The sequence below is a fragment of the Lithobates pipiens genome, unplaced genomic scaffold, assembly GCF_037356315.1.
Source record: "Lithobates pipiens isolate NorthernLeopardFrog02 unplaced genomic scaffold, aLitPip1_a1.2 Scaffold_25, whole genome shotgun sequence".
In the NCBI taxonomy this organism is placed as follows: Eukaryota; Metazoa; Chordata; class Amphibia; order Anura; family Ranidae; genus Lithobates; species Lithobates pipiens.
The window spans coordinates 17,508,051-17,528,470 of NW_027507787.1; the positions used below are offsets into that span (position 1 = coordinate 17,508,051).

General features: G+C 42.2%; 1 protein-coding gene across 1 annotated transcript in view; it reads left to right on the forward strand.

The window, feature by feature from the left end:
- The first annotated feature begins 8,160 nt into the window (after positions 1 to 8,160).
- The window catches only part of LOC143930134 (putative neutral ceramidase C), a 130,323-nt gene continuing 118,063 nt past the window's right edge, over positions 8,161 to 20,420 (forward strand). The window contains exon 1 of the mRNA XM_077454152.1: positions 8,161 to 8,389. The gene's annotated coding sequence lies outside the window, so the exon portion shown is untranslated. The remainder of the gene's footprint in view (positions 8,390 to 20,420) is intronic.

Consider the following 20,420-nt stretch of genomic DNA (forward strand, 5'->3'; position numbering starts at 1 on the left):
GTGGGCAAAACTGTTGCACTGCAAATTGGGGGAAGAGGCTTCTCCTGTCTGCGTGGAACTAGCAGACCAACTAGTGCAAGGCCTGAAGTACGTTTGTGACGTGGCCCTGGATACTCTCCCTCTGTTATCCAGGGCTTCAGTGTCAGAAGTGGTGCTGAGGCGCCTGATTTGGTTAAAATGCCGGTCTGCTGACCAGGCATCCAAAAAAGCCCTGACGGATCTTCCCTTCCTTGACGACCGGCTCTTTGGAGCCTCTTTGGATGACATTATTAAAAATGCCACAGGTTGTAAGAGTACTCTACTCCCACAAGCCAGGAAGGCTAAGGAGCCACGCCGTAGGCAAGGGCCCTCATTTTCCGCTCACGAAAGGCTTTTTCGTCTGCCCGGAGCTTCGACCAAGCGTCCCCAGTCTGACAGGACGACCGCTGAAGGACTAAAGCGTCTCTGGAAACGCAAGCCTAACAAGCCTGCGGGCAAAAGTGCTACCACATGAAGGTTTGCCCCCACCTGCAACTCGGGTAGGGGGGTCGCCTCCGGGAGTTTGCAGCCCGGTGGATCAGACAGATTGTAGTACAGGCCTACGCTTTGAAGGGGCAGGTGCCTCCCTTTCTGGCCACGGCCCACTCCACAAGGGCAATCGGAATGTCTTGCAGCGACCTGGTTGTCTGTTCACACCTTTACAAAATTCTACAAGGTAGATGTCAGTGCATCGGCTGATGCCTGTTTTGTCCGCAAAGTTTTGCAGGCGGCTGTATAATTGCAATTGCACATAAAAAAAATCCTGTTTTTTTGGGGTAAAAACGCAGTACCTTTAAGTTAATGCACTGTTGCATTTGTTACCGCAGTTTAGTGCGGTTTGAGGGTAGAGTCTCTCTGTTGAGGAGCACCCTGTTTTTTGTGGTGGTTATTCCACACACTGTCATTTTTGTGGGTAAAGTTTATACTAGTTCCCACACACCAGGGTGGATGAAGTTATTATGCTGTTTTCCCACCCCTCGTTTTGGCACTGCTTGGGGATGCCCCAATGGCTAAGAGAAGAGCTGTGTCAGTCGATGAATCTAAGAGAAAATAGGATTTTTTGTACTCACCGTAAAATCCTTTTCTCTGTAATTCACCGACTGACACAGCACCCGCCCCTCCTATTTTTATTTACGTTATACTGCTTGTTGATGTACTGAGGCTGCATGGCAGGCTGGGGGGTTATTACCTAAGGGACCGCCCCTTGGGCGGAACTAAAAGTTCTGGGTTTTTCATAACCTGTTATGCCTAGTCCTCTCCTAAAGGTGGCGTGACAACCCAATGGCTAAGAGAGGAGCTGTGTCAGTCGGTGAATTACAGAGAAAAGGATTTTACGGTGAGTACAAAAAATCCTATTATACGTTGGTTGGGGTCATCTCCATGGACTTTACTCTAGCCATAAAAATGTTGTAATTGAGAGGCCAAATAATACAATTTAGCATTTGGGCCAGCAAGACCTCCACCATCTTTAGAGAGTTGAAGCGTGGTAAGATTGATTCTGGGGTGTCCATGTTTCCAGAATAAATCTCTAAATAGGTTGTCTATGGATCTAAATGTACGCTGTGGAAGATATACTGAGTAGTTACGCAACAGGTAAAGTAGCTGACTTTCATCATTTTTAAAGAGGTAAAAAATGGAATTGTGAATGTTTTGCAGAGATATATTTTTCCCTGAAATATAATCTACTCCTGGCTCTCAGCTATAGAATTCTTCTATTCTTCTTTAATTGTTTTTTAATCTGAAAACTGTCCAAAGGGTTATGTTTTACAGCCACCTGGAAAAGTGATTGCCATGTATTTTAAAAATGATACCACCAATCTCAGAGCAATAGTTTGAAGTCCATCTGAGGGCAGCTTGCAAGCTGAAAAGATGAAAAGTTACTTAAACAGGAACTTATATCTACAAAGCCAAATTGGGATAACACCTGTCACCTACCTTATATTTGCTACATGCTTCCAATAACATAGCATAACATATATTTAACAATTGCTGGTTACCATTTTAAGGAGAGTTTAATTTCTAAAAAATCCTTGCGTGCAGTTCCTGCTTTGTAATGTTTTGGAGGGTTCTGTGGAGTAATGCTTAAAGTGGTTGTAAACCTCAGTCATGTAATCTTAGCAAAGCAAACTATATATATGTAGTGTTTACTTATCTCTCTCAAAAGCTCTAAGTGTCATTTCTCTCTGATGCTTCGTTCCTCTGTTATCAATATGAGTCACTTCTAAGAAGTTTTCCGGACACATGAGATAGATTTGTGGTGGTTGGGGGGTGGGGGGCGGAGCTCAGCTGACAACTTGTCTATTCAGAACACAGTTTTACTGCTGTATGACGGTGGGTGTGTTCCTTTCCTCCAATCAGCTCTTAAACACTGTTACTGCAGCCTCTTTGCCCCCTCCTCTATCCTTCTGACATATGAAGAGCTTTTAACACTTTTCTGACCTTATGAAGGGGTGTAGGGAAGAGAAGACCGCAGGTAAACAAGTAAAACCTATGTAGGAGGATTTTTTTCATCTCTGTGTATCATCATCTGAAACTATTCACTTCAGTGGGTATATGTGAGGGTTTACAACAATTTAAACATAATCAACCCTGTATATACAGTGTTTGCAGATCTTCATTATGGGGTGAATTTGAACACTGTCTGTCCTGCATTTTATATTAATAAGGGATAATGTGGGGACAAAGATGCACTGTACTGTCCAGAATCAGCCATGATACCAGCTTCCTAGAACATCTAAAAGGCAAGAACTTTTTTTTAGGTATGTTGTATGGATGGGAACACATACCAAACATGTCATGGGGTTTTCTGAAATTTGACTGAAAATAATGAATTGCCCTTTAACTCTGAAAGCTGAGCCCAAAAAAAAAGACAGGCAGAGTACAAAGGACTGGCTAGCAGCACTTCCTGTGGTCTCCCTGCAGCTTTTTCCATTACTGACTTATGACTTGTACTTGATAAGCAAATCGGATGAAAAAGTCGAATCGATCGTACGATAATCTAATCATTAGTACACAGCTTTCGAGAACTGATCACGACAGTTCATTAAAAATTATCCGAAGGGACAATTACAAAAATGTTCTCGTACAATACCAGAATGAAGCCCAGTATTCTGGAAAAAAAATCGAAAGACCACGCGTGCTCGGAAACTACAGAATACAATACAGTACAATACAACACATTATATCACATCTGAAGTTGTATTCTGGCATACGAGAATTTTCGTAACTTTACCTTTAGTAACCGCTTTCTTTTTTATATGAGACTAGCATACAAAAAAAATAAAAATAGACAATCATTTGTCCGATATTCTCGTCGTGTGTACGAGGCGTTTCCATGAAATGTTCTGTACTGTGACTCGGTTTTTGAGGGGCCGTTTTGCAGGGTTTTGCTTCCTTGTGTCAGAGCTTCCAGCAAAGAGAACAGTGAGGAGCACAGTGGGGAGATCACCAAATATCACTCATTTCAGACTAATAGTCAGAGACAACAATGCCTCAGATTTTATGGGGTTTTTCAGGGAAGTTCTTAGGCATAATTAAGTTCTTAAATGTTTTATAACATGGCAAATCTTTTTCTTCATATGCTGTCATGGTCTTTAATTGGCCCAGCAAGGAACGTTTAGTACACTATCAGTGTTAACTCACTGCCATTTTTCTATTAGATTATAATGACATCTGACCCCCTTCTGTTAAATATCACAACATGTCTGTCACCTCTAATGTTTTCATTTTTTACAACAGCATAATTCTTTATATTCATATCTGCACAATCTGGATTTCATCAGGTTTTGCGATTTTAGATAACATGTTTTTTAAAACCTACATCTTTACAATGATACCTTAGGACTGTGCCCTTTTTTAAACCTGCTCAGTAAATGATGATTTCAACAAAGCAATGAACACAGAGGATATCTTGTGAACTTTCATCATTATTTCAGATGGGTATATTTTATCAAAGGTGTTTATCCCTGCTATCACTCAATCACTGATTAATAGTAATAAAAACTGCTTATGTGACAATCAACCCTAATGAAAGTCCACTGAGATAAAATGCCATAAAGTATTTATCACTTAAAGAAAACAAGATAAACCTGGTGATGTGTATGGTATTCTGGGGTTTCTACATTTTATGACAACTTAGTCTTAGCCACTTCCATATGTCCCAAGATACATGCCTCCTGACAACTCTCCTACCAGTTCTCATTCCATTTATTAGTAATCGCCACCAAATAATGGCCGCATGATTTACATGGTTGTGTCAGCAGTCACCCAAAAAGAACACTATTGGCTTATTAATAACATTTAACCAAAAGTACAGTTGTGTTTAGCAACACCAATCAGAGCTCAGATTTCAAAAATGCTAATGAGCAAAGTAATAAATATTGATATCTGACTACTAAGGGTTAGAACCCACTGATTATCTTAGTGATGTGAACATCTTTGCCTTGATTTGATTAGTCTATGCAATATGCAGTAATCTAGAGCTACCCAGTGATTTTCATCTTTTAATCATCTGACTACACAAAACAGAGAGATGCTTTGTTTCTGTACAATTGCATATAGAGCAGGCAGTCCCCAGGTTACAAACACGTTGGAACAGATAGATTTTTTTAAGTATAAAAAAAAATACTTTTACGTTTTTTGGATAGCATAGGGAGGGGTTAACTGTGTAATGTATGTTTTGCTGCCTGTGTCCCTGTTCAGAAGATTTCATCTCACTTTCTATCCCAGTGACAATTATATTTAGGAAATTTTGGGTTGCTGTGAAAACAAGAAATTATGATAATGCTTCAATGGAGACACCTTTTTCCCATGAAAATTATAACAGGAATGAATTTCCCTTCCTTAGGGGTAGATTTCCTCTCACTTCCCGTTTTCTCCCTCCGTTTGTAAGTATGAGTCGTATGTAAGGCGGGGGTTTGTAACTCCGGACTACCTGTAGACTTTGCATATTATACTCCCTTAATAAAAAAGACCATCAGTATGATTCTGGCAGATAAATTAGTTATATTACACCCAGATGACTGAAAACACTCTCTGGGCAAGGGTGGAATGACCTCGTCCATGCGGGCCCCCCTGTCATTGGGGAAAAGCACTTGCTGTGTCACCCTGCATAGGCAATTCAGTATACTCAGAGGGCTCGGGTCAGCCAGGCAGGGAATGCCCAGGCCCGTCCTGGACCATCTGATTTTTTGGGTTTCACATACACAGGGTGATGGGGCAAGTAGTGTCTTCCTCCCCGACCTGCTCATCTATACTCAACATTTTGTGTGCTCACAAGGTAGAGGCAGGCCGGCCACTCTCTGAGCTGTCGGGTGATAGTTTGGGCTTGTATGTGAATCTTGAGGTCGGAGGGCTTGCCCACCTTGGGTGGGGCCCAGGCCAGGCCCTCTGAGCTTCTTATTTTACATGCAAGCCCACCACTTTCACCTGGCAGCTCAGAGTGTGGCCTGCCTGCTCCCACCTTGTTTGCACGTGCATGGTTGAGCAGGGCTGAGCAGAGCAGGGAGGGAGGATCTGTACTGGACAGAGTGGGGGCTGAGCAGAAAGTGCACTGCTGGGGGAAAGGCCTTGCCTTGTCACCTTGTGGAGGGGAAACCAGAAACTCAGAGGGCCCAGGACAAGCCTGAGCTGGCCCCGGCCTTTTGAGTTTACTGAATTACCTATGCACTTCCCCAGTGACACAGTTTAGGGGGCCAGATTAAAGTTTGCATCGGGGCCCACAAGCTTCAAGCTTCTGTCTCTTGGTATGGTCAGTTGTACTGGTGGATGTCAATCAGTATTGGATTAGCAGGATTTAGACATAATAGCTACAACTGCATGACCCTGTGTAAATATGTTTATCATTCAATATTTTGAATATGACAGTTATATTTTTATGTCATTCTTAAAGTGGTATTAACCCCCAAACCAAAAATTTAATATTATGCAGCTTATTAATCATTAGATGTGATAATTGCATTTGTTTTTGTTTTTTTCCCTCTCTGTTTTCAAATGGTCATCTGGCTGGTAACACACCTTCTGTACTAGAGTATCCTCACGCTGGATGAATGAGCACATGGGTCACCTTTGGACGGGACACCTCACGGGCGGTACAGTGGTGTAGAGGTTAGCACTCTTGCCTAGCAGTAACAAGGGTCGCTGGTTTGAATCTCAACCATGACACTACCTGCCTGGAGTTTGCATGTTCTCCCTGTGCCTGCGTGGGTTTCCTCTGGGTACTCTGGTTTCCTCCCACACTCCAAAGACATGCAGGTAAGTTAATTGGCTTCTGTCCAAAATTGGCCCTAGTATATGAATGGGGACCTTGGATTGTGGGCTCATTGAGGGTAGGGACCAATGTGAGTGTGCAATGTACAGGGATAGGGACAATTGTAGAAATTCACTCAGGTTGAACTGGATGGACTGGTGTCTTTATTCAACCATACTAACTATGTTACTATGGACAGCAGAATTGGCAGTCTGGGGAGAGGGGAGTGTTAAATGCTCTAGCAGATTTAAATACATTTACAAAAATTGAAGTAATAGTATAATAATTACAAATTGATAGCATCATTGAAACAATGAACATGAAGTTAAGCAAGCTCCAGGAGGCAGTGGAGGACAGAAAAGCCTGGTACATGAGGTCACAAAGAGTCGAAAACGACTAAACAACTGAACAACAACAAGAAATTGAAGCCAAACTCCCCTAAGCAGCTTCACTTTTAGGATCAACATTTTGCACAAACAAAAGTGAATCATTGTAAGTACCCCTGCAACTGTTAAATGGTTTGTTCCACCCCTGTAAACGTATGCACCTGAAAGAGAGCTTGTTCTTTTCAAAGACAACAGACTTACTGGCTGGATCACAAGAAGAAAGAAATCCTAAAAAGATATTTAATGCAGACATCACATCTAAGAATCAGTAAGCTGCAATATAATACATGTTTTCTTTTGGGTTTAATATTGCTTTAAAGCCCAGTTATAGTCAAACGTGCCCTATATAAGACTACGCAACTGAAAAGGCATCAGAGTTAGATAAGTTAAATGTTACTCAGTTGCACTCTGCACTTATCTCATGCCTGAAGAAGGGGCAATTCTTGGCTCTGAAACATTGCAATTTTATGCTGTGATGTGATCCCTTAAATATATTTCTGAATGCTATTTCAAAGATCCTTGGTATGCTGGCGATATATGCCTTAAGCCCTTGTACACACGGTCGGAGAATCCATCGGAATGTGTCCTATCGGACCGTGTTGTCGGATAACCCGACTGTGTGTGGTATGCACCGGACTGTTTCCGTCGGAATATCCGTCGGACCCAATTTTCCAACTTGTTGTAAATATTTTCCGACAAACTGGTCCGATCGGACATACTCCGATCATGTGTAGAGAATTTTGATCGGACAAAGTGCCACGCACGCTCAGATCAAATTCCTACACCAAAGCTATTGGCTACTAGTGTGAACGTAGTCCCGTCGTAACAAAATAACATCATCACGTTCTGAACGATCGTATTTTCCGACAACTTGGTCCAACCGTGTGTATGCAACAGTTTCGGACACAATCCGTCGGACAAAATCCGTCGGACAAAATCCAACGGATTTGGTTGTCGGAATCTCCGACCGTGTGTACAAGGGCTAACACTGTGAGAGCCAATCACAGTAATCACATAATATAGAGAAAACACAACCACCAATGGGTCTTAAAGTACAGTTAAAGGGCTTCTAGAAGGCAGCAAGATAGGGTTAAGATAGCAACACATCTTCATATCAGTCTGTGCATACAGTATAATGCAAAAAAAAAAAAAAACAATCTTTAATATCTTGCATAAAGCAGCTGGTCCAGACTAGAGAATAATGCTGCAATTGTGTATGTCATGAATATTTCTGTCTCGCCTCTGGGTTTCGATGTTCTTATGTTTTTTTTTCAACTTGTTTTCATTACATTCATTGCTATCCTGTTGTTTTCTTCATGCTTGGTTCTGGGTGATAGCGCTGCTATGGATATGTTTTCTTCTCTGTACCAATAAATGTAGTAGGAGAATATATGAGAAGTACCATAGGGTGTAAAGTACAATAAGTAGAATCACATAAAAAGAATTTTGATTGTGTGTGTTGGTGTCATCTCATGAAGCAGCTGACTTCTTTCCAGGACCCCATTAACATCCAGCAACAGGGGTTGTTATCAGTGAGAAGGGTTAAGAGCATCCTTGAAGTAATAAAGATAAGGCTGGAATAGCAGTGAGCAATGATTCAGAGTGAACAGTGCAAGATTAAGTTCAGTGTATGCTCATAACAGGAGATCTTAATGGAGTGAGACTTGGGAACATTCTCCTCTTGGTAGGAAACATCAGTACTTTTGTATTCCACAGTCAGTGGGAATTGCGCTCAGAGGTAAGACATTCAGCCCTAAAGGCATTTCATTTAGACTGTGCTCTTAGCATTTCTCTTCTTTTCAGAGCCACTAATAATTCCTCTGTCTGTTTTTGAGGTTTTAAATTAACAGTTGAGAGGCTTGTGTGTGCTCATCTATGTATACAGTATACTGTATGTCTGAGAGGCTTAATAAATACATAAAAAAAAGCAAGAAGGTGGTACAAAATGCTGTAACCCATAGCAACAAATCATCTTTACCGGAGTGACTACAGAGTGACCATTCCTATTGGTGACTACATTTTGCCATGTATTGTTAAATTTTTGTAGCTTTTATGCAGTTTTTCGGACATATATTTACAAATGTCACGTGTCATTTGATATTTTTTATTGATGAACACATACAGAATTTTTGTGTGTTCTTGTGTCAGATAGTTGAAATTAGTTGTTGTTGGGTTTTGGGTATAGTCCTTTATCATGGGGATAGGAAGGTGTTATACCAAAAGCAAATGCGTTGTTAACTTTAAAAGAGAATTATCCCCAGAGCTTAGTTGATGAGGTGAAGCTTAGCCCTTGTACACGCGGTCGGACATCCCGACAACAAAATTCGTCGGATTTTTTCAGACGCATTTTGTCCGAAACTGGTGTTGCATACACACAGTCGGACAAAGTTGTCGGAAAATCAGATCGTTCAGAACGTGGTGACGTTTGTTGGTTACAACGGGACTACGTTCAGGCTAGTAGCCAATAGCTTTGGTCTCATAATTTGATCTGAGCATGCGTGGCACTTTGTCCGATCGGAATTCTCTACAAACGATCAGACAAAGTCCGATCGGATCATGTTTTCGGAAAATTGTATATCCAGCTCTCAAACTTTGTTGGTTGGACATTCCGACGGAAAAAGGCAGATGGGGCCCACACGCGGTCCGATCGGACATTTTCCGTCTGAATTTCCGACCGTGTGTACAAGGGCTAAGCTTCACCTCATCAACTAAGCTCTGGGGATAATGAATGACTTCCATCATCCAATCATGTTAAATGGGGTATGCATAATGGGGTATTCTTTGTAAAGTGAACTGTCACTACATTCTTTAGGCTCTGAGAAAGTCCCTATGCAGAGTGCAACTTACCTTGCAAACTGAACAGTCTCTTCGTCTTCAGCAAATCAATCCCATTTGGTCAGTCATGTGTCTTCTTGCAAGAGGGCAATTTGCTGGGCACCAGGCGCTAGGCACTTAGGTAGTTCAGAAACAGATAACTCACTGGGGTATTAGTTTACCCAGCTTACAGCCTTGAACATTGTATCACTGTGGAGGGGGAGAGGGGGGTGATGCTTTTTCCAGTGTCACTGAAAGTTGGGGATGTCTTTGTGCTTCCCAAGCCAGGGGTACTAAAGGTGATCAAGCTGGTAATTATGAGCAAAATGGATCCAATATAAGGCCTGGTTCACACCTATGCAGGTTGCAGTTTGCATATTCCAGGTGCATTTTGCATTTTTCAATACACATTTTTGATCGATTGAAGACTATGGAACCAAAAACCAGAAAAAAAGTTCCTGGCCCTTTCCATAAAATGCACAGATGTGAACGTGACCCATAGCAAAACATGTTTAATAGACTGTAATGTGCTTCTGCAAAACTGAAAACACACAAAAAAATGCATAGTTGTGAACCAAGCTTAAGGCTACAAGTTGAGGGTGCGATCTTAGGTTAAATAAGTGAGTTAGGCTGGATTCACACCTATGCATTTTTAGTGCTTTTTGCATTTTCCAGGTTTGCAATACAGTCCATTTCACATGGTTTCCTATGGAACACGTTCTATAGGGCAAATATGCAAAATGCAAAAAAAAGCAATAAAAATACATAGGTGTGAATCCAGCCTTACTGTGAGAGACCCTTAGCTTAAAAAGGTTGTAATGCCTGATTCACATCTATGCATTTTTAGTGCTTTTTGCATTTATCAGATTTGCACTACAGTCCATTTAACATGGTTTCCTATGGAACACGTTCTGTAGTGCAAATTTGCAAAGCACAAAAAATGCATAGGTGTGAATCAGACCTTAGGGCAGAAGTTTTTTTTGTATTTACCTTACTGCACTCTATGCAGTAAGGTAAAAAACCTTCTGCATGCAGCTGCCCTTGCAGCCTCCATAAATGCATACCCGAGCCTAGTCTCAATCCAGTGATGTGCATGAGAGCCAAGGCTCTGTCTGGTATTTTGCTCCTCATTGGCTCAGATACATTGGCTCCTGCCGCTGTCAATACCAGCCAGTGACAAGGAATCTGGATGCAGGGCTGAGAAATGCTCTGTGTGTCTTATGGACACAGAGCAGGGCTCAGGAGTGAACACACACAAGTGCCCCCATAGCAAGCGACTTGCTGTGGAGGCACTCAGTAGGGGGTAGGAGCCATTAGCACCAGCATGGGGACCCAAGAAGAGGAGGATCAAGGCTGCTTTGTGTAAAACCATTGCACAGAGCAGGTAAATATGACATGTTTGTTATTTTAATAAAAAATAAAATCTTTTTGGGCTGTGGAAATTAAAGATTAATTCCTCGATTAATGAATACATTTTTTTGCTCAATCAAAATTCTTTTGATCGGTACTCACCTCTCCGCCGGCTTACGGGGCTTCAGGGAGTTCCATCGGAGATCCGGTGACATCATGGACATCGACATCACTGGACTCCTCCCCCTTCCCCAAGGGGCTCTGTCTACTAACGAAGGGAAGGGGGGAGAAGTCCAGTGACCCGCTGCTGCCCTATGGAACTAACACAATTGTTGGCTTTACTTGCTGTGTTTTTATCATCTTTATGTGAGTAGTTTATGTTTGAACACAAAAATTAAATCTTATACTTAAGCGGTGAGCACTTAGATCTTTTCTTTCTACCCATGACCTGGCGTCCTTGCTGAGATGTAAGGAGACGTGAGAGAAGTTTATGGTCCGTGTTAACCCTTTTGACACCCACTTGCATGACCACCTGTTTGCACAGGGGTCCATGCCATAAGGTGAGAGTGATTAGTTAGACCGGAGGTGGAGGGATTGTCACGCTACTGTGGAAAAAAAATTACTTAAGTCAGTGCTACAGTTTGAATTTAAAACGTATTTGTGTGAACTGTGAAGTTAAGTCATGGATTGTGGAAACTAACTAGTGTCGGGTGATTGTATATAGCGTATACCACATTTAGCACTGACTAATGCAGAGTTGCAATGCAAGGAGATCAGCTAAAAGTAGTTGGATCTGTATGTGCGTTATAATTAAAATTAGTCGATTAACCAGTTCCCGACCGGCGCACGCCGAAGGACGTCGGCAGAATGGCATGGGCAGGCATATTGGCGTACAGGTACGTCCAATCTTTAATGCTGCCCTGCCATCGCGAGCACGCCACCGGCGGTGCGCTCGCATGCTGGTCGGGACCCCCCGTGAGTCCGGTCGCGGGTCCCGCAGATTCGATCGCCACGGGCATACCCGCGATCCTCTCACGGGGCGGCTGAACGGAGAGATGTCGTTGTAAACAGCATCTCCCCATTCTGCCTAGCAACAAGTGACGCTGATCTCTGCTCCATGTGATTGGAGCAGAGATTAGTGTTCACTAAAAGAAAGCCCGGCCCCCCACAGTTAGTAACACACCCCTAGGAACACTTTACCTCTACACTGCCACCCACTGGTTAACCCCTTCACTGCCAGTGTCATTTACACAGGAATCACTGCATTTGTATAGCAGTGAATGCTGTATAAATGACAATGGTCCCAAAAATGTGTCAAAAATGTCCGATATGTCCGCCATAATGCCGCAGTCACTATAAAAATCGCTGATCGCCGCCATTACTAGTAAAAAAAAATTATTAATAAAAATGCCATAAAACTATCCCCTATTTTGTAAACGTTATAACTTTTGCGCAAACCAATCAATAATCACTTATTGCAATTTTTTTACCAAAAATATGTAGAAGAATACGTATCAGCCTAAAATGAGGAAAAAAAATGTTTTTTAATATATTTTTGAGGGATATTTATTATAACAAAAAGTTAAAAAAAATGTGTTTTTTTCAAAATTGTCGCTCTATTTTTGTTTATAGCGCAAAAAATAAAAACCGCAGGGGTGATCAAATACCACCAAAAGAAAGCTCTATTTGTGGGAAAAAAGGACATCAATTTTGTTTGGGAGCCACGTCGCATGACCACGCAATTGTCAGTTAAAGCGACGCAGTGCCGAATTGCAAAAAGTGGTCTGGTCTTAAGCCAGCAAAATGGTCTGGTCTGTAAGTGGTTAATCAATTTAAAAAAAATCGATTCATTGAACACGAAAATTTTAATCAGTAACAGCCCTAAAATCTTTACAATCTCTTGAAAAAGGAATCCCAAAGCCCAGAATTCCAGACAGAAATGTTAGGGCAGCCGTAACAATTGTCGGTAAAATGTTTAAGCACAACGCATCCAGTGAGATTGCCCCCGGTATTTCTCAGCAAGTATGTACCACTCTTTAGACTAAATCTTCTGTTCAAGACTTTTGGGTTTTTGCTACCTACAGTCAGTTTTTGTTTAAAAAGATGGCATAACTCCAGTGAATAGAAGTCTTTACAAGACTAAAATAGGGAGGTCTTTGGTGACTACTATTGTTACTATATAATTACATAGTTCTAGTATTATGTATATCTCTTACAAGTCTTGAAGGTTTATGTGAACCAATACATTGTAAAACATTCAGTTTAAAACAGGAATGAAAGGCAAAACATTTATGTATATACATATTAAAAAGAATAAAAGCTTTTTATATTTTTTTTTAACTGACCACATTATCTGTGTTCTCAGATGCAATACAATGATCTTCCCAGTGAATTGCTGTGCAGGGGGGGGGGGGGGGGGGCTTGTTAGCAGAATTGTGATGCAGGTAGTTACATAGTTAGTCAGGTTGAAAAAAGACACAAGTCCATCTAGTTCAACCACAAAAAAATAAAAAATAAATAATATCATACAATCCGATATACCCAATTTTATACCTACAGCTGGTCCAGAGGAAGGCAAAAAACCCCAGCAGAGCATGATCAATCCAATTTGCTAAAGCAGGGGAAAAAATTCCTTCCTGATCCCCCGAGAGGTAATCGGATTTTCCCCGGATCAACTTTACCTATAAATATATATGTTAGTACCAAGTTATATTATGTACACTTAGGAAATAATCCAGGCCTTTCTTAAAGCAATCTACTGAGCTGGCCAGAACCACCTCTGCGGGGAGCCTATTCTACATTTTCCCAGCTCTTACTGTGAAGAAACCTTTCCATATTTGGAGATGAAATCTCTTTTCCTCTAAATGTAAAGAGTGCCCCCTTGTCTTCTTTGTTGACTGTAAAGTGAATAACTCAACACCAAGTTCACTATATGGACCCCTTATATATGTGTACGTGTTGATCACATCCCCCCTCTTATCAAGAGTGAATAAATTCAGTTCCTCTAATCTTTCCTCAAAGTTGAGTTCCTCCATGCCTCTCATCAGTTTGGTTGCCCTTCTCTGCACTTTCTCCAGTTCCCCGATATCCTTTTTGAGACCTGGTTCCCAAAACTGAACTGCATATTCCAGATGAGGTCTTACTAATGATTTGAACAGGGGCAAAATGATATCTCTCTCTCTCTGGAGTCCATACCTCTCTTAATACAGGAAAGGACTTTGCTCGCTTTGGAAATCGCAGCTTGGCATTGCATGCTATTATTGAGCTTATGATCTACCAAAACCCCCAAATCCTTCTCCACTATGGATCCCCCCAGTTGTACTCCCCCTAGCATGTATGATGCATGCATATTCGTAGCCCCCAAGTGCATAACTTTACATTTCTCAACATTAAACCTCATCTGCCACATAATGGCCCAATTAGACAGAGCATTGAGGTCGGCTTGTAAATTGGAGACATCCTGTAAGGACGTTATTTAACAGCATAGCTTGGTGTCATCTACAAAGACGGAAATGTTACTTTTGATCCCAGACCCAATATCATTTATAAAGATATTAAAAAGTAAGGGTCCCAGCACTGAACCTTGGGGTACACCACTGATAACCTTAGACCATTCAGAGTAAGAATCATTAACCACTATTCTCTGAATTCTGTCTTTTAGCCAGTTTTCTATACATTTACAAACGGATATTTCCAAACCTCCAGACTTTACCTTACACATAAGCCGTGTGTGTGGAACTGTATTGAACGCTTTTGCAAAATCCAAGTATACCACGTCCACCACCACCCCTCTGTCCAAGGTTTTACTTACCTCCTCATAAAAAGAAATCAGGTTTGTCTGACAACTTCTGTCTTTCATGAATTCATGCTGTCTGTTGCTTAAAATATTTTTTTCCTGCAAGAACTCGTCTATGTGGTCTTTTATTAATCTTTCCAGTATCTTCCCAACTATAGAAGTTAAACTAACAGGTCTATAGTGATCATTGGAGGAAAGGAATGCTGTTCCCCAGCACAGCCAGAAAACTGACCATGCTTTGAAGGATAAACTGGACCCTTTTTAGCAAAAGTAAATGGTACAACAGGCACATATCAGGAATATGAAATGTTGGGGTAACAGGCACTATATTGTCAAAGGTATTGGAACGCCTGCCTTTACATGCACGTGAACTTTAATGGCTTCCTAGTCTTAGTCTGTAGGGTTCAATATTAAGTTGGCCCACCCTTTGCAACTATACCAGCCTCAACTCTTCTGGGAAGACTGTCCACAAGGTTTAGGAGTGTGTTTATGGGAATGTTTGACCATACTTCCAGAATCGCATTTGTGTGGTCCGGCACTGATATTGGACGAGAAGGCCTGGCTTGCAGTCTCTACTCTAATTCATCCCAAAGGTGTTCTATCGGGTCAAGGTCAGGACTCTGTGCAGGCCAGTCAAGTTCCTCCACTCCAAATTTGGTCATCCATGTCTTTATGGACCTTGCTTTGTGCACTGGTCCAGATCATTTGGTGGAGGGGGATTATGGCGTGAGGTTGTTTTTCAGGGGTGTGGCTTGGCCCCTTAGTTTCAGTGAAGGGAACTCTTAAAGCATCAGCATACCAAGATATTTTGGACAACTTCACGCTCCCAACTCAGTTTGGGGATGGCCCCTTCTTGTTCCAACATGACTGCACACCAGTGCACAAAGCAAGGTCCATAAAGACATGGATGAGCGAGTTTAGGGCAGAGGAACTTGACTGGCCTGCACATAGTCAGAGTCCTGACCTCAACTTGATAGAATGCCTTTGGGATGAATTAGAGCAGAGAAAGCGAGCCAGGCCACAGACACACTCCTAAACCTTGTGGACAGCCTTCCCATAAGAGTTGAAGCTGTTATAGCTGCAAAAGGTAGGCCAACTCAATATTGAGCACTGAACTAAGACTGAGATGTCATTAAAGTTCATATGCGTGTAAAGGCAGACAATATAGTTTATATTTAAAGCCCTCCTGCTTAAGAAAGTCACTAACATCTGATTACATTAAGCTTAGAAGATTTCTTCTGTAAAATCAATAAAAGATATTTCTTAAGAGGAACATTTCTTCAATTGATCTGTTTGTGCTGTTACAGGGAAATATCATAACTTTGTATACTTATGCAATCATGATCACTTCAAAGAACTTGAAGAACTGTATTATCTGTGCAAATAAAACAAGGTTCAGCTATTTTTAGTATTGGCTAATGCAGGCTTTCCCAACCAGGGACAATTTTTAGCTAAAATCCATTGTAGGAGGCTACTTCAACACTGACCACTAGTTTGAGGGAGTCCTCCTTCTCTTCCGCCAAAGTAATGCTGCATTTCTTAACTGATCACAGTATAAGTGGACACTTCTTCATTGGCCACCAATGCAAGGGGACACCTTCTCACTGACCATTGTTGCAATGAGGGCACTTCTTCACTAACTACCAATGTAAGGGGGGCAACTTCTCTGCTGACTACCAGTGTAAGGGGCACTTCATTATTGACTACCAGTGTAAGAAGGCCAATCTCCACTGACTTGTATAAGGTGGGAAATTCTTCACTGACCGCTTGTTTAAGAGGACACTAAAATTTTCACAGTCTGTTTCTTTTCATGAAAATATTATTATTTACCCTCCTCATAAAACTATTTACCTATCATTACCTAAAAATGTGAAATATAAGGAACAAAAGGGGAAATAAATTGAGCTGGCAAGGTTGCCTTTTCAGTCTCCTATATACTATTCAGGCATCCACTTTTCCTATAATATATAACACTGCTAGGAGATCATGGGTGTGTAGATGTAAAATGCGATAATACTGATCTTCCTGCGAATTAACCCCTTGTATCGACACGCGTTGGGGAAGGGGACAGGATGAAATGCTAGTTAGTGCATCCACTAAGGACAATCAGCATACCACCCCAATATCAGCCGCTACAGCTCGGTTTTATGCTATTTTAGAGTGGCACCCTGTAGCGCCATGCAAATGTGAGTACCCTGTAAGGGATATTGTAATAAGGATTTTTTAGTTTGGTTCACCATCATATTGTTTTTAGGATTTTATTGATTGCTTTTTTTCTCACCATATGGACGTTTTATCATATCCCTCACAAAAGCACTTTATTTGGAATATTGTTTGTAACTTAGCACGTTATCACTTTATTGCTGTTGACATATAGCACATTTTTTCATTTCACTATTTGGATTTTATGTTTGAAAGCACAGCGTACTTTAGAATATTGGATGATCTTTGCATGGTTTATGAGACATGTGCAACACTAGCTGCTGATTCAAAATAAGAGACCCGATTTGGGCTTTTAGTATAGAGGTGGCTCGCAGGACATTACATTGTTTGTAACTCTGCTGACAGCTGGGAAGGATGCAGGACAGGGTTCAGTGTTGTTGGAGCTTGTTCCGCCACCATACCTCCTAAATGCTAGTGGTTCTGCCACAGCTCTCTCCTCCACCCCCTCCTCTGCTTCTTCCTCTATGGCCTCTTCTGCAGATTTGTCCTCTGAAACAGCGGTGCTCCGTAAACGTTCAAGGGGCTACGCAAGCAGTCAGGCTAAAAGATGCCATGCAGTGCTTGAGTTGGTCTGCCTAGGGGACAGGAGCCACACTGGGGCAGAGATTCTATCGGCTCTGCAGGGGCAGGCTCAGAGGTGGTTGGCGCCATGCCAGCTTCAGCCAGGAATGGTTGTATGTGACAATGGCACCAACCTTCTCTCCGCCCTCAGACAGGAACACTTGACCCATGTTCCATGTTTGGCACATGTCCTGAATTTGGTGGTGCAGTGGTTCTTGAGCACGTACCCAGGCTTACAGGATCTTCTGAGGCAGGCCAGAAAGTCTGTGATCATTTCCACCGGTCATACAATGCCAGTGCTTGGCTGGCTGACATCCAAAGGGAATGCAACCTGCCCACCAGCTGCCTCATTTGGGGGGAACACCTGAGTGCACATGCAGCACCTTAATATTGGATTGATATCACAGCAACTACTGAATCACATGGATTACATTGGAGCACTTTTGAACTTTTTTCGATTGCACAGCACATTGTAGCACTGCAAGCAGCCATTACCTGGGGGGAACACCTGAGTTCACATGCAGCAATTTACTATTGGACTGATATCACAGAAACCACTGAGTCACATGGATTACATTGGAGTTTTTTTGATTGCACATCACATTGAAGCACTTTTTCTTGAGCATGTACCCAGGCTTACAGGATCTTCTGAGGCAGGCCAGAAAATTTGTCATAATTTCCACTAGTCATACAATGCCAGTGCTCAGCTGGCTGACATCTAAAGGGAATGCAACCTGCCCACCAACCACCTCATTTGTGACATGCCCACCAGGTGGAACTCAACGTTGGCAATGCTGCAGTGGCTGCACACACAGCAGAGGGCCATCAATGAGTACCTGTGCAAGTATGGCACCAGGACAGGGTCAGGGGAGCTTGGCTCCTTTTTGCTATGCCAGTGGCTACTGATCAAGGATGCATGCACTGTCCTGTCACCATTTGAGGAGGGCACAAGGATGGTGAGCAACAACAATGCATGCATCAGTGACACTGTCCCTCCAGTCTTCCTGTTGGAGCTCATGCTTCGTGGAATAAATCCACAGAGCACTTGAGGCAGAACAGCGGGAGGAAGAGGAGGTCTTCCTTATCTCTCAAGGCTCCCTTTATCCAGATAGCATTCCTGCAGGCCCGTCAATCACATGGCAAAAAGGAGGGGTGGAGGATTGTGTCAGCATGGATGTAGAGGATAACACTCAGCAGCAGTCTTCAAGGGATGGTTTTCAGTCCCAAGAAACCCAATGAGTTGTACGTGGCTGGGAGGAGGTAGTTACGAATAATGTGATCCTCAGTGACCCAGAAGACTCAGAATTGAATGACTCTGCAAACTTACACTGCATGGCCTCCCTGATCCAGCAAAGGCTGTGAAAGGACCCTAAGATTTGTGGTATCTAGGAGAGGGATCATTACTGGCTGGCAACCCTTCTTGATCCACGTTACAAGGGTAAGGTTGCAGAACTCATCCTGCCTTTGCAGAGGGAGCAGAGGATAAAACATCTTTAGTAGGCCTTGAAGAAAGGTTTGTGCAATGCATTTCCAGACCCTGGGAGTTACAATTTCCTGGTGCTGGACGTGTTGCTGAAGCTTCGTTCAGTCAGAGGAAATGTGGTGGAGAAGGTGGCTGCTGACCAATGCCTTTAAACAATTTTTCAGTCCTCAGCGCCAAGGTCTGATCGGTTCAAGCAACCATTGCCAGCGTCTGCATTACATGGTGCAGGAATATCTAGGGGCAAGAGCAGACTTGGAGACCTTTCCAACAGAGCATCCGCTGGGTTACTGGGTCTTGAGAATGGACCACTGGCCAGGACTTTCTCAATATGCAATTGAGCGACTGGCCTGTCCTGCATCCAGCGTGCATTCTGAATGCACATTCAGTGCTGCTGGAAGTTTTGTAATGGATCAAAGAGTGTGCATGTCCACAGATTTTGTTGATAGGCTCACAATCATAAAAATCAATCTTGGATCAGGTAATTCAAATTTTTTATATAATATTTCACAGCTGGTTCCATTCTGTGTGAGGGGTTACAGTGTTGTGGCACCACCACCACCACCCAAGGCCCAATTTTTCTGCCCATGTTTAACAGGGGCATGTAATTACAATTCTTGATATAATATTTCACAGCAGGGCCCGTTTCTGCACCAACCAAGAGTAACTGCGAGGGCTTACAGTGTTCTGGTGCCACCAAAACCTAAGGCCCAATTTTATGCAGGGTATATAGGGCAGGCCATATAGCATATATATATATATATATATATATATATATATATATATATATATATATATATATATATATATATATATATATATATATATATATATACTGCTGTTCAGTATATACAGTGCCTGGGGCACCCCCACACCATTTAAAAAAAAATGGGTGCGGGGTTCCCCTTAATATCCATACCAGACCTGAAGGGCCTGGTATGGATTTTGGGGGTGACATCCACGCCACTTTTTTGTATTTTTATCTATTTTTACTCCGGGATCCAACAATACATTACAGCCGAGGGCAGTTTTAAATTACATTTTTTCCTTTAGAAATGTCATTTTGCTGTGGCACTGTTATAAAACATGGGAACGGTGCACTACTTTATAGGCATACTAAGGACACCCCCCCCCCCCCCGGCACAATATTGAAAGGAATATTAAATTTTTATTGTTTCACTTTAAGCATTATTAAAATCACTGCTCCCAAAAAAAGGGCATTTTTAAAACTTTTTTTGCATTGATACATGTCCCCCGGGGCAGGCCCGGGTCCCCAAACACTTTTTATGGCAATAACTTGCATATAAGCCTTTAAAATTAGTACTTTTGATTTTTCACGTTCGTGTCCCATAGACTTTAACATTGTTTGTGTGTTCCAACAAATTTCTTGCCAGTTCGCATTCTCTGCTGCAAACCGAACCGGTAGTGTATCGGCTTATCCCTATCCAGTCCCTTTATTTGCTTTGTTGCCCTTCTCTGTACTTTCCAGTACATCTTTCCTGAAAACTGGTGCCCAGAACTGGACAGCATACTCCAGATGAGGCC